This window comes from Micrasema longulum, unplaced genomic scaffold, assembly GCF_059751315.1.
Source record: "Micrasema longulum isolate JH-2025_06_02 unplaced genomic scaffold, ASM5975131v1 h1tg000177l, whole genome shotgun sequence".
NCBI lineage: Eukaryota > Metazoa > Arthropoda > Insecta > Trichoptera > Brachycentridae > Micrasema > Micrasema longulum.
This window is the reverse complement of record NW_028277382.1, coordinates 13-15,460: the sequence shown is the minus strand read 5'-3', so window position 1 is coordinate 15,460 and position 15,448 is coordinate 13. Positions and strand designations below refer to the sequence as shown.

Sequence of the window (15,448 nt, the reverse complement as noted above, 5' to 3'; positions counted from 1 at the left end):
CCATTTACAGAGCGTCTACACCCTTCGTGGCTCTGCACCCTCTCCACAGCTCCATATAGGGTCACCCGTGACGTTGTTTTCACCTGAGTCTGCTTCTTCGTCCTGGCACACTGCCTATGATGATTTTTTTCTCCAGATTTTCTAGGTTGCGTCTAGCTGTGTCCGAAGAACATCAGAATACATCGGCAGCATTTGGCCGATAGGTGAACTTTTACGTTAAGTTCCTCCAGTATAGAGACATTTGTTCTTCTGACTATTGGTATATGGTATTCTCAGTATTCGACGCCAACACCACACCTCGAAGGCATCTATTCTCTCCTGCTCACGTGTTTTAACTGTCCACGTTTCTGCGCCATATAAGATATTGGGAACACAAGCGTACGCACTATGAACATTTTAGTTTCCTTCAAGATGCATCGATCTTGCCAAATTTTAGTCAGTCGAGTCACGGCATTTTTTGCGATTAAGATGCGTCTTTTAATTTCTAATGTGCATGCACCGCCCGCAGAGGTGGATGAGCCTACATAAACCAAAGCTTGGACTTTTACAAGGTTTTGGAGTCTATTTGATGGTTGGTTGGCAATTGGTATATTTTTTTGTGTGAAACTATGAAAATTACAAACGATAAAACAGAAATCAATCTCAAATCATCTCTATCGGAATATCATCAAACAATAAGAAATCTTCATTAGCATCTGTGACCATTGTCAATGTTTCTAAAGCTGCTGTTACTGCATCCTATTCCCTTGCTTCTTGAATCTTCATTTCGGTCCACAACACGCAACGCACGTGACTTTATGGTGACTCTGGAATCTCAGTTCAGTTAACCCTTAGCTACACGTGCGATTGGAAGTGACGTTAGTGCACGTGCATGGCACTCCACACCGTAACCTGCTTTAAGACATTTTGCACCAATGAGTGGTGCAAACTCGGAATAATAATTCGCTCCCGCTTTAAATAGAAACATTTAGCTATATTGCATAGAACAAAAGCGATCCAAATTTTTGGTTCCAACTTTGGTTTTACAACAAACGTGTAAAGGACGGTTTCGGTTCTTGATATTTTCTACCTGAGTATTTGCGGCCTTTTGTATTGCTGTAAACTGTAGCTTACTTCATGGTTGATAATCATAGAATGTTTTTTGTCCGAATGGGCAATTTTATTAGCCGGTTTCGTATTATTGCTTTAAGGGTGCAAATAGTGGACTACGAATACTCATGGCGCTACTGGTGAATTGGCTTGCATTTAGCGTGCTATTTCAAATGTAGAAAAAACTGGCACGCAGCGCCGTGGCGCGTTGCGGGTTAAACACGGAAAAATGTGGGAATTTCTCTTTAAAACAAAGACACCCATCAAATTATTACTACTAGCAATATATCACTGATATTTATTCTTCGAAACCTATTTTTTAAAATATTTTTTAAATTTTATTCGGGAAATCAACAGTTCTACATACATATTTATAGTAAACAAACAGATATAGTGTATAAACTCAGAACTAATAACAGATTTCTACAAAGTATACAAAGTTAGTAAAGAAAATATATTACATATAGCATATAAAAATGTTATTTTCATGTACTAGTAAATATTTTTCAATAATCAAAGATTTTATTTTTATTTTTTAAGTACAGTAAGTTATTGTGAATTGGGCGGGATTAGGACAAGAATGCTTGAAGAGAGGATAAGGAGGGGAAGGGAGATGTACATATTTATTAATATAATGTCTACTAAGTTACATAATGCATTTTTAGTGTAAATTTTAAATCTGACAGAGTGATGTTTGTGTAATCTATATCTTTAAATTTTGTATTGTACACTGAAAAAGTCCTACGAAAAAAAGCATTTTTAACAGACGATGTTTTACTTATTGGTACATGAAACAGGTAGTACCGTCTTCAAATCCTGGCTGGCACATGTATTGTTATTAAACTAAGTAGTTCTGTACAGTCGACTATTCCTGTCATAATTTTGTAAAGCAGTAGTTGGTCCGCACACACTCTGCGATATTGTAGAGAAGTGATTCCATGGTATTTGATTCCCCCTTATTCGCCTGTTCTGGCGTGCAACAACTTCTTGTTCGTTTAGTGCGGTACGTTTCGGCAATATATGTTCACGTTTTGTGCAAAAGAGCGTCTCGTGTTGTAACATGGCTCCCTTTCGCAATCGCCATTGTGAGACAAGTACCTGCACATACAGTACACAGTAATCACGCGAAACGGAATCATATCAGAATGAATATAACCATTTCAGAAATCTTATTTTAGGTAGTTTATACGATTGGCTGTAATGACATAAGTTTCCAATATGAAGAAAATACCGCACAAGGAAAATTATTTTTGATAGTTTATAGTAATTAATAATAAGTTTATAGTAATTAATAATTGGATAGTGATGCACGCATAGTACTGCGTGTTGTTCAGATGGTGATATGAAACTGATATTTACGTTACAACTTTTATTTTTTTATTATTAAATCCTATGTATCCTCTCAAGTTCCATTATGTTGTATCCCAACTCAACACATGTCTTTTAGTCTCATGGAGTTTGAGAATTACTATTTTATGTAATATATTAAGATCAATATTTTGAGTTTGTCGGAATTTTTGTAGACAAGGACTGGATTCAACTCCCTAGGAAGCTGTTAATGCCTCCGTGGTGTAGTGGTCAAGACGCTTGACTCACAGACGGAAGGTTCCGGGTTCGATTCCCGGTGAGAACACAAAAATTAAATGTGATTTTTCTCAAGCCTGGGTGTTCTGTGATGTAATTCACCGCTGTAATTGGGCCTCCTGGCCTGTTGTGGTGCAAGAATAAAATAAAAATAAAATAAAATAAAATATTAAAAAAATAGCAGAGATGAAGAACAATTTAGATACACATTGTGTAAAGTGCCAACTTAAACCAGCAAATGACAGATCATAAGCCTTGTAGATGCCTAGACTTTTAAATTACCTTATTTAAATTGTTCTTCACCTCTATTGTAACATGTTAATATTCACAACTCCAGCAAATGACAGATCATAAGCCTTGTAGATGCCTAGACTTCTAAATTACCTTATTTAAATTGTTCTTCACCTCTATTGTAACATGTTAATATTCACAACTCCCTAGGAAGTTGATACAGTTCTTGTCTACAAAAATTTGGACAAACTCAAAATATTTTTGGTAAATCCACCTGGTCCATGAAGAAGTATCGAAATTGAAAAAAAAAATTCAGGCGTTGCCTAGTATGTGGGTGAAATTATTCAATCGATGAATCTTTCCAGCATAAATAAAGGTTTCAGCTGTTTTACTTCACAAACATCAGCAGAAAAAAGAATTGAAGGAATATAGATGTTCAAAAATGGGCAGAATGGTGAATGTTACACAGTGTGTAAAGTGGCCACTTAAGCCAAAGTGTAGTACCAAAACTGTTTAATTTAATACCCGTTGAAAATCTCGAGGAAAAAAACCTAAATAAATTTTTAAAAATAGTCAAAAACTTATTGAATAGAGCAAGTGAAAAAATAAAGGTTTCAGCTCTTTAACTTCACTAAAATCAACAAATTGATGAATTTAAGAAATATAGATGTTCGAACATAGGCAAAATGGTGAATGTTACACAGTGTGTAAAGTGGCCACTTAAACCAGCCAATGACATATCATGAGCCCTGTAAATACCTAGACTTCCATATTCCCTTCTCAAAAATGTTTTCCCTCTCTGTTGAAATAAATTTAAGAAATATGGATGTTCGAACATGGGCAAAATGGTGAATGTTACACAAAGTGTAAAGTGGCCACTTAAACCAGCAAACGACAGGTCATAAGCCCTGTAAATGCCTAGACTTCCATATTCCCTACTTAAAGGTATTCTCCATCCCTGTTGTAGTTTGTTAATTTATTTTTATATTAATAATTTTGATTAATTTAATTTTTTTGCTGAACTCTTTATAAATAGAAGCATTTGCACACTCTTATCTATATGACGACTAATCTATATGACGACTAAAATAAATGGTTTCATAAAATATGATACCGAGGTCTTTAATTTCCTTTACAGAAGCTAGGGTAACACTGTCGAGTGAATAAAGAAAAGTATGAGTCTTTTATTATACTATTACAAATATTAAAACCATCTGCTTAATATTATTTTTAGCAGTTTTATTAAATTGTCACGGACTAAAAAAAAGGAGTGCTATTTTACTATACGTATTGTTTAAAAAAAGTGCAAATTTGTGAAAATGTAATGCTGATTTGATATTCTTTGTTTCATGATGCTCAAAATGTAATTATAAATTTTAATGATTTCGTTTCACCGAGCATTCACTCTAAACTTTTCGAAACCCAGACAAATCACCAAAGTTTGTGAGTACCCTTTTATGTTGCACACAAAGTGCTCCCGGCGAAATATCGCACAACAAAAATAGTTTTTTTTTCGTTCAGTTGGTAACTTAAGCAATGCAGCGCATGATGAGCTTCTCGAATTATGCGAAAATATGTTTTTTTTAAAATTATTTTTTTTATATTTTTATTTCATTGGAAAGCCAACAGACATTTATACATTTATAAGAATCAATTATACCATAAATACATATCATAAAGTCCAATTAGAGGCTTCCACATAATATTGTTATTGTAAATGTTGTCACATAAAAATTATACATAACATAAAATAACTAATCATACAAAACTTATAATATTACTAGAAATGTAAATGAATATTGGTCACACAGTTGCACATTACAATAAATAATACAACTATAGTTGACCATACAGTGTTCATTTATTATGTGCCTACATACAGAACTGCACATCACCTGCATAATATAGGCTGCGGATTCAAGGCGCAACATCATAACTTGAATTATTTTTGGATATTTCACTTTTAAAGGAAATTAAAGATATATTATTAATATCAATACAATTTAATTTTTGATTACACATATGGCAGGTTCTATTTACAAATGAATTTTGAAAAGATTTAGTTTTACATTTAGAAATTTTAAAAAGAGATTGGTTTCTGGTCTGCGTTACTGGGAATCTAAAATTAATAAGTGACAGAATCTTAGGGCAATCTATCATGTTATTCAAAGTTTTATACATAAAAATGGCATCAGCCATGTTCCTTCGAGTTTGGAGAGTTTGGAGTTTAGGTAAGTTTATAGACTCATCTGGACCTGTATTCTGAGTCAACCGTCTAAAATTGCAATACGATAAAAATTTTGATTGTATAGATTCAATTCGGTTAATGTATTTTTTGTATTGAGGGCTCCAAGCGGGAGATGCGAATTCTAATTGACTTCGAACAAATGTGAAGTAAAGAGTTCTAAGAGTGCGCGCATGATTGACACAAATCGTGTCTTTGTGGCAAAAATACATGGAGTATTCTTGATACTCCCGTTGGATCTTTATTTCGTGAATGTGAAATTACATACGTTTCTTTTGTTTTCGTGAGGTTCTTTTGTTTTGTTTGTCTCCTTTGTTTTGTTTACTTCGATCACTTAAATTGACAAATTCTATTAAAAGGCTAGGCTAGACAAGGCTAGACTAGAAAAGCTGATGGTTGGAACCGCAACCTGCTTAAGGATAGGTTTTAACATTAGTTATTGACGATCTCCATCTTGAATTCACTAATATGAAAACAATCTGGTTCCTCTAGTTATCCCCCGGAAATTTTTAAGTGTAGAGCCTGCGTGCGTGGTGTTTGAAATCCGTATTTGTTATAGTGTATTTTCCATCCAAACAAAGATCCAAAAGTCTTACTCCACGGTTATTTCCGTAAATTGTTGCTACAAAACGGTGGCACCTGTCTAGTCATTCTTCTAGGCACCCTGGAGTTTATGAGAGATAATAGTTCAGGGCAATCCCATATTTAATTTACAATTTTAGATAAATTAAAGAGGTCTATAATTTTTCTTCTATCGCTTAGTTTTAACAAATTTAATGGTTTTAGTAAAAAAATGTAATTTAAAAATTCATGACTGATTCTAAGTTTAAAATGAATATACCTTAAGAATTTTTTTGGCCCCTTTAAGAGAATTTTGGCTGAAGTACGGAGTCCATATTATAGAGTTATACTCTAACTGGCTTCTCACTAATGAAGTATACATCAACAATATAACAATTATAACCTACAAAAGATTTTTGAATATTTGGTGGAACTATGGAAGCAACTCCATTTCTGTTTTCTTCTCCTGGTCCAACAAAATACACAGTGTTTCCACTGTCGGTCGTAAAAGTATCTTCTTATTTCCAATGTGTCTCGCTGAGACCGAGAATATTTTATCCACGTGGAGTCATTTCTTTTTCAACTATTCATTATTTATGTACAGTTATGTGTAATTGTTTCCCAATTAAATTAAAAATATAAAGTTCCGTTGTCTCTGTTGAAATATTTGTATCTTTAAATAAAATCAAAAGAGGGTTGAACTCCAGTATTGATCCTTAAATATTTGGACATATTAACATCGAGTTGTTTTTTCACGGTCATGGCTAAACTAGTACGCCAACCTTAGTAGTGTTGGGCATAATTAAGTGTTAAGTGTACCTTGACTATTCGCGCGAATGATCCACAGTGTGTCTGATCATTTATATGCAGTGTGTGGATAAGCCAGCTGCAGGTTAGCTTGGCTTGTGATGTTAGAAGTTCACCGATCCTGTTAGGGCACATTCTATTGCCTGTTACCAGTTACCTGTTAGTCGTCCTGACCGCTAGAGGCACTACTTGCTACGGGCATAAACCACTAGTGATGTAACTATAATCCTTTTTCGGCATAGAATATTACCGAATTAAAAAATTGAATGACCTTGAGACAGATCGAATACGAAACAGTATATGAATATGGTTTTAGTAATGGATTATAAATAATTAATTAAATATTTTATGCCTACTATAGCTAACTGGATATTAAAAATTCATAATTGAATTTTAAGATTGTCTAGACTAATTAGATTTTATTGTTTATATTTAAGTTTTTACTTTGTGGTCAAACATTTCAATAAATGTGATTAAATGTTTGTATACAAACCGACATTTTTATGATTACCGATTTCAAGACGTGCCCGTCTTTTTGTCAGAACAATAATTACAACAAAATGCTTATTCCCTCCCTCCCCCATTTATTTGATTATTGCTCCCACAATATTAAATCATGGAAACATATTAGTTAAATATTTTTGTATGAGTACTACGGTGTAGGTGTATGGGGGGATTTACATGTTAGTGTAATTAGTGTTCTGACCAAGAGATGGAAACGACTTGAAACCGATAGAAAAAACGTAGGTATGTGATTATATATAAATATTGAGTCACGTTCATTAAATTCGTTTTTTTTCTTCATTTTCGCTATTTGCACTCATTACGCATTAAAACAAACGCTATTATAGTAACAAATAGTAAAAAACAAATAAATTTGTGTTTAATATAATTATTTATTCATTTATTTTCATAACGATAGTATTTAAAAGACTTTTTTTTATTTAAAAATACGAAAAAAAAAATGCGTTCTAATGATTTACCCGAACATTTCAAATTTGTATAACTTTTATACAATTCTATATTAGAAACTGGGACTCAAGTTGTGGAAGAGCGGGATTCGAACCTCGGACCTTTGATTCGTGAGTTTGCGAAAATATCCACGAGACCAAAACCCGGTTTTTTTAATCATTGCATTTCGTTGAATTGTTATATTTATTAAGTTCTAAATACATTTGCAACAGTGTGACGTTTTAACAACAACAAAAATACTTATTTTTAAAAAGCGTTTTTTATGTGGTCGCTGAAATTAACAATTTAAACAAAAATCTGACTTGGATTTCATATCATTATTTTTAAACAAACAATCGGTTATTTCTAGACAAGTAATGTACATTAAATAAATTATTTAGTATGATCCATAAATTAGATTGAAATTGATTATTAAATAGAAAACTTATTTTTAATCACTGTGATGATAGATTGAATGAATTAATTGTAGATTTGAAATCATTCATCGAAATGGGCCGATCGGGCTTTATCTTTAAGATCGATTCACCAGAGAGGCCGAATATTGAAAATCGACCTAAATAATGAAGATTCAACGAAATTCGCACATCCCTATACTCGTATATTATAATTTACAAATAGTTCTATGACCTCTGCCTTCTCTCGTGTTTATTGCGTTTTATTTCAATGGAAAACAATGAGTTACAGAAATACAATATGAGTAACAAAACACCGCTGTCACCGCAAAGTACTTGTCATTTTTGGGCTACCGAATTGATATTACATTTGGTGTGCATAAATGCTAAGCGATATTCGATTAAAAGCATTTCATATCGGATCAAAATTAATACCAGGCTCCTCTTATATAATTGTATGTTATACGTATCTTCAATGCTTTAATGTTCAAAAGCAGATTTTAAATAGATTATCGTGAATCAGATTCTAAATACCTAGAATAATTCTTTATTTTTATTTATTTTTTAAATTTTATTTTTAATAGAGTTTTTATTCAATTAAATATATACATTATTACAATTTTAATACATTATAAAGAAAACAAGGTATTAAAATATATTTGGTCCCGATAAACTATTAAATATTGTCATCGGGTGCTCAGACATTAGTTTAAATTAATAATAAAATAAAAGAGTACAGACATAAGACTGTATACGTATCAAATATTGAACATATATTTATTTTTGGTGCTTTGAAAAATATTATAAAGATGAAAAAACTCAACAAAAACAGATAAAAATGATTTAAAGAAATGTTTTTTTAAAAGTAAGAAAATAGAGTAAAATAATAAAATTAAAATTAAAGAATAGCCATTTACTTGAATTTATTTTAAATATGGGTTTAAAAAAATATGTATAAATAGTGTGTGCTCATAAATGTAATAAATACAAGATAAAAAATAAAACAAAGTAAATCGAAAATTTCAATTCATATCCACAGAAAAAATAAAAATAATAAAAAAACAAAAGTACCTATTAAAATTAAGATTAAAAAATGTAAATAAAATTAGAAAGAAATAAAGAAAAAGTTAACCTAAGAAAATAACAAAAATGTATTCAATGACAGATAGTTTTAATGTAAATGACTCCATTCTGAGACAGTAAAAAACTAGCTAAAAACACAGTGTATAATAAATAAAATAATAATTGAAATTAGAACAATTAAATTGTTGCATCACTGACTGTGAAAAGGGGAATGACAATTAAATAAAACATGTAAATATTATACTTTTTATGGATATGATAGTGGCCCAACGATCAGTTTATTATGCTATGTTTTTTTCTGAAAACATTTTTGACAAAAAAGGTCAAGTGAGTGAATTTTAAGTTGTGCCTTTTTAGTTGCGAATAAGTTAATTTATTGGGCGAAATTGCTCTCCTGTAAAAACGAGTATTTTAATTTACTCCAGTGTTTTTTTAATTTTTTTTCCAAATACAGCACTTCTAAACTTTCGTAAAAAACAACAATACAATTTACAAAAAAAATCACGACTTCAAATTACGCCAGAAAGCGCAATTTAAAAAAAAGGCTTATAAATGTCAATGTTTGAGCGTAGACCATTCATTTTTATTAATTTATGTGATATTATAGTGCGTACACATTCGACACCTATACAAGCCTACATAGAAACGATTTTATAAAGGGACGCACAAGTTATTTTAGTAACAAAAATAAAAATTACTCAAAATTATACATAAAAAAAGACAAACGAAAAAAAGAAAAACAGGATTAAAGTATGCTGCTATACATGACTCAAAAATTTCCACAAAAACAATATTAATTTGCAGAACAATAATTATTAAAAAAAGGTGTTTATATGTGTTTACCATGCTAATCTAAGACTTGAGGTCTACTTACTTAAAACTTATTATTTCTGGGTTACAAAAAGTTATAATATATGAGTTATTTTTATTTGTTTCGAACTACATTGCAGAGTCTACATCTTAATATCAGTGACTAACTTGATACTTGTAAAGCAGTACTGACTTAACGTTCTCTAATGTCCTGTCGGTAAAACATTTTTGTGACTTGAAATTGATAGTAGATCAGATTGTTACCTTATCGAAAATGTTAATTATTAAATGTATGTATGCGTGTGAAACAAAACTGTTTAAAAAAATTGTGCATAACTAAAAACTCTTTAGACTTAGTGGAAAACTTAGACTAAAGTACGCTTTAAATATAATAAAGTATAAAAAAAGGACATCGGTTTGCGTTTTTACTGTTTTGAAAATTACAAAACACGCCAACAGAGTTCTTGCTTCGTTATTATTCGGTTTATGTAAACTGTATTCTTCATCCTCCTGGACACAGATAAACTTTTTGAACTGCAATATTTCATTGTTCCTGGACTAGCGCTTGATCACCTTACATTCGGGAAACAGATGATCGAATTACGCTACATTTGGTTTACCAATGCATCGTTCTATGCACCACTGGGCGCGGAAAGGAGAATAATGATGATAATAATATATGAACACTGAATACCTTATAAATTATTTGATTTTATTTAAAAAAACCTACAGCCATGTATATGTTATATTAAACATAGATATAGAAATAAAAAATATACAAAGCACTGCGTATCATTCGCCGTGCTCCCTATGTAATCTGCTCTATCAAAAGTCATAAGCCTCAAAAATAGGTAATCTTCATTTTTACTATCTTCATTAATTCCATATTTCCTGTTAAGAAATTTGTCTAGTACTAAGATAGTTTTGAATCCAACAGTAATTCATTAATGAATTAATTTGTGTATTTATTATGGAAATCATTCAGTCTTTTTAACAAAATCAAGGTACAAGATAACAAATTTTAAAAATAATACCAATTACAGAAATTTACGTTAATTTATTATAAATACAGAAGGAGAAAGGAAAAAAAATAATTCTGAAAAAAAGATACATTACAAAAATGAAATAAAAAGTGCTTGCATCAAAGGGAGAAGACATGGTATAGTTCCAACTCTATCTTCCTCCCCTCTCTCTCTGCTTCCATGAACATTTATATTTATCACTAAAACATTCACAACCAACAATAATTCATAAGATTCACAAGTAGTCCATGTATATAAAAGTTCAAAGTTAAGCGGGAGATAAATTTAAAATGTCTTTAACAGATCTGATAAAACGATAGTGTTTACAGTGTAATATGTCGATGTCGCTAAAACTGTCATTGTAGGTAGTCTGTCTCTGAAGAGTGCTATTCTTCTTATAATTAGTCTGTAAGCATGGAATGTCGAAGAATACAGAATGACAAGTTCTACGGGCAGGGAATGGATATGAAATGCTTCTAACGATTTTTAGGCTATCCATTAGGTTATTGACAATTTTATAGAGAAAGCTCATATCCAATAGGATACGCTGAGTTGCGAGATTTTGAATTTTATGAAAATTAGCGGACTCTTCAAAAACGTAACGTTATATTTAAAATCTAATTGTCTAAGAAAACAGTTTTCAATATGTTCAATGCGATTTTTACAAATATTATATTGAGGATTCCCAATCGGAGAACCAAACTTTAGGACACTACGTACATACGAAACAATTTTTTTTTAATGTGTCAGTTCTCGCAAAAGGTTTGGTTGATCGTATGACAAATACTAACATTTTGTACGCTTTTTCTATAGTGTTTTCAATATGCTTGTTAAATGTAAGTTTGCTATTAAGTACAATACCTAATCTCAAAAGATGTCAACAAACTCAAAATACTCGTAAGTAACAGTTCAATTCAATAGCTAAAATTTATTTATTAGGTGGTTCTGAGTTTTTTTTAAATTAAAAAATGAGAACAAAAGTAAAATAAAATTCTCAAAGTTATACGTCATTCGAAAGATTTTTTTTTGCTTTATAAGACTTTGTGTTTGTTTTTACGTTATATATATTATGTTATTTGATTACAAGCTTTCAAAATGGAACGTCAAGTAGACGAAAGAGAGTATTTGCAATCATTCATTTCTTTACTTACGCGACCACACATGCACGCCCTCTCATTCACATACGCACATACACACAAATGAACATTTATTGTTTATTGCTGTAAACATTTTTAAAAAAAGTAAAAAAAATATATATATAAAATGATCAAGATACGTTGTGGTTGGTGTATCAATGCAGTGCCATATGCACCATTGGATTTTAAAAGGGAATGATGATGATACTTTTTACTTGAAAAATGGTTTCAGTTGTAATACGATATTTTCTGTCTTTTTGTACGCGAGTTAAAATACGCCTTTAAATTAATGTTTAAATCCCTTGTCCCTTTTTGACAAAAACTCCTTAGGAATATTGAATACAATTTTGAATTTTTTCAAGACTCGATGGCTACTCTCAGGAAATTTTTTTTAAAAGGAAATCAAGTGGAGATAAGTCCGCCTCGTTGTGTAGTGGTTGGCGAGTTCGCCTACTATTTTTGAGGTTCTGTGTTAGATTCCTGGCAGTGTGGACAAGAAATATTGGTTTAAAAGGTGGTTCTACACTGCAATATTTGATTGGGCCAACCTTTGAGTGTTTGTGCAAAAAAAAGAACTCTATATCTGGATACGTTTGATAACTTTGTAAATATTGACAATGTTTTATTAAAAAATATTTTTCAATACAATTGTGACAGAGGCATTGAAGAAGACTGATTTAATTTATTGCGCGCTCTTTTTAAACTATTTTTAATAGTAAAAATGTGTAGAAAATAAATTCGTTAAAATAGCGTGGCTGACAAAGGGGCCCCGATTGCAATGGGAAGTTAAGATCCATCTTCAATTTTATCTACAAAGTAAAATTAAGTTTTGTGTATAAAAACCAGAATATGCGTACAATTTTTCTTATAAACATGTTCAATTGAACGTAGTTATGCAGAAAGCAGCCAGTTCACAATTTAGAATAAAATAGATTTTAGTGTTTTCGAATTAAGGAAAGTCAGTTCTATGTTCTGTTTAAAACAGCCAGGCGGCTTTTATACAAAAAACTGTAATAATCACCTTCTGAAAATTTCGCGATGTCAAAATGTCATGAACATGAATGTCACCTCATACATTCAAAGTTTGTATGAGGTTTTATTCAATAATAGATTTGGCTGTCATTAAAATCATTCACTCTGGTCAAATATATAACAAACTTCTTTTTTTTACTATAAAAAAATGAATGCATGCATTATTTATCATTTTCCAAAGTTAAAAACATTCCAACTGATGGGTAAATTTGATTAATCACTCTTTTCATAAAAGTGATATTATCTCTATTTCACTTTTATATGGCTGGCTGCTTTCTACATAACAACGTTCAATTATAGGTTACCGACGAAGATACTTTGAGTGTTCATGCAAATAATTTCGTTTTCGTACTCAAATATTGGTTTTTCTTTATAGACAGTCGAAGATAACTCTGTTAACTTCCCATTGTAATCGGGGCCCAGGATTGGCACCAGAAGAGAAAGACTCACCTACCATTTAATAACAATTATATATAAACGCTGCTATTGGCGTGCCAATGCAGATCCCTATGCACCCTTGGGGGCGGATAGAGAAATGATGATGATAAATAATATCAAGGGAGATCTAAAATCGAAAAAAATCTTACCTTTTTTATTCGAGGTATCCAAAAAAATTATTTCACTACAGTCCAAAACACATCAAAACACGCGTATTATAAATATATAATCTGATTAAAAAATAATTCACCTGCAATTTTTATGTTACCGACAGATCAAGAGAGTTCTCGAAGACATAACCGTCTGTCTTGAGAATAAAGCCTACAGTGGCCAACCGCTGAAGACATGGCCAGGTACCACGGTACATAGTATATTGTATAACTACGAGTGTGTATAATATATAAAACGGGTTTTCGTCTCGAGACGAGATAAATCAGATGATTCTAATTTTTAGCTCGTTTTGCTATTGCGAATTCTATATGAGTTTTTACAATATTATTATAAGATTTTACGGTAGAGATAAGTCTACAATATCGTTATTTTTAACAGTCATATATCAGGGATTTAACGTTGCTCAAATGTATATTTGAAAGGCAATAAATATTAAGATGTTCTAATATTTTATAAATATACAAAGACGCTAAAGTTTTTAAAAATAGGTTTTTTTTTTAAAACTAGAATAGTTTTTGGGTAGTATCAATTTCAGATTTATAAGACAGAAATTTTAAATATGATATGTAATTTATGTGAAAACCTATGCTCAATATGTGTTTTTTTATTTCGTGAACAAGAGAATCGCAAGTTATATTAGAAATTAGTATGAATGTATTATTGTTTTAAAATTATTAAACTCTTATAAATAAACAACTACAACAGTGTAAGTCACTCTCCAAGCACAAGAGTTAGTCTCATTTTTTGGAGAGTTACAGTGATAACATTTACTGGATGTGTAAAAGTAGATTTGGATAGAATTTTAAAAAAACATGTACATTTTATGAAATTTATTAATAAAAAAGAATATACAAAAAAAAATAGCATTCATTTTTGTTTTTTATTTTATGGATTAATGTATAAATTTACGTATGAATTTTTTTTTTACATAAGTGTAAAAAAACATAAGCTTGAGTTTTTTGAAAAGCCATGTATCAGGGTTATAAATATGAAAGTTTTATGAATATAAAAATACGTGTATATTCCAGTTTTTTAAATGAATTGTGTTTACATGTTACAAAAGAGACGGAGAATATCTTTAACGCAAGAAAAAGTTAGTTTAGGCATTTATAGGGCTTATAACCTGTCATTAGCTAATTTTGGTGACCACTTTACATACTGCGTAACATTTACCATTCTGCCATTTACATATTTATTTAAATTTTAAACCCGTTGAATGACCGATACGAATATTGAAATAACCTACCGACTTTTATATGTCTACCGGTTGCAAGATGTGCTTATTTGAAATGCATGTCGTGTTGGTTTTATATTTTTGTGCAACAACTATGGTGAAGGTGTATAGTGGGTTTTGCATGTTGGTTTAATTGGTGTCCCGACAAAGAGACGAGTACGTCTCTTTGTCTGATAGACATAGAAAAGTTCGTAAATGGTTATATTTGAATATAAAATAACATTTAGTAAAATTTTTGATCACAAAGTCAATGCCTTAAATATGAATTATATAGACATTTCGCTTTAAACTTGCTGTAGAAATTAACTATGTACAACAAAAACATTTTTTAAAATTTTTAAATTAATTTTCGTATAAATTTTTAAAAACAATCATTGAAGGCATTATTTAACCCATAACTTTAAAAAATACCACAAAATTTGTGCAATTTAGAAGGCTTTTATTTCGTTTGAAAAATCAAAATTTAACAGGCGCCGTGATGCAGTTGGTTAGACGGCCAACTGTGAAACTGGCGTCGCGGGTTCGATTCCCGCCAGTTGCAAGAAAAATGTCCAAGAAAGATTTTTTTCTCAATTGGTCCTGGTGTTGTGGTGTATTTTTCATTACCTCCTTCCATATCCCCTCCATCCCACCTGCTGACA

At 31.1% G+C, this 15,448-nt stretch overlaps 1 protein-coding gene across 2 annotated transcripts in view; it reads right to left on the bottom strand.

Moving 5' to 3' along the window:
- Positions 1 to 13,742, bottom strand: part of LOC148283936 (uncharacterized) — a 62,827-nt gene extending 49,085 nt beyond the window's left edge. The window contains exon 1 of one of the 2 annotated variants that reach the window (XM_088242902.1): positions 13,552 to 13,742. The gene's annotated coding sequence lies outside the window, so the exon portion shown is untranslated. The remainder of the gene's footprint in view (positions 1 to 13,551) is intronic. The other variant, XM_088242903.1, reaches the window with a different exon arrangement.
- Between the last annotated feature and the right edge of the window lie 1,706 nt (positions 13,743 to 15,448).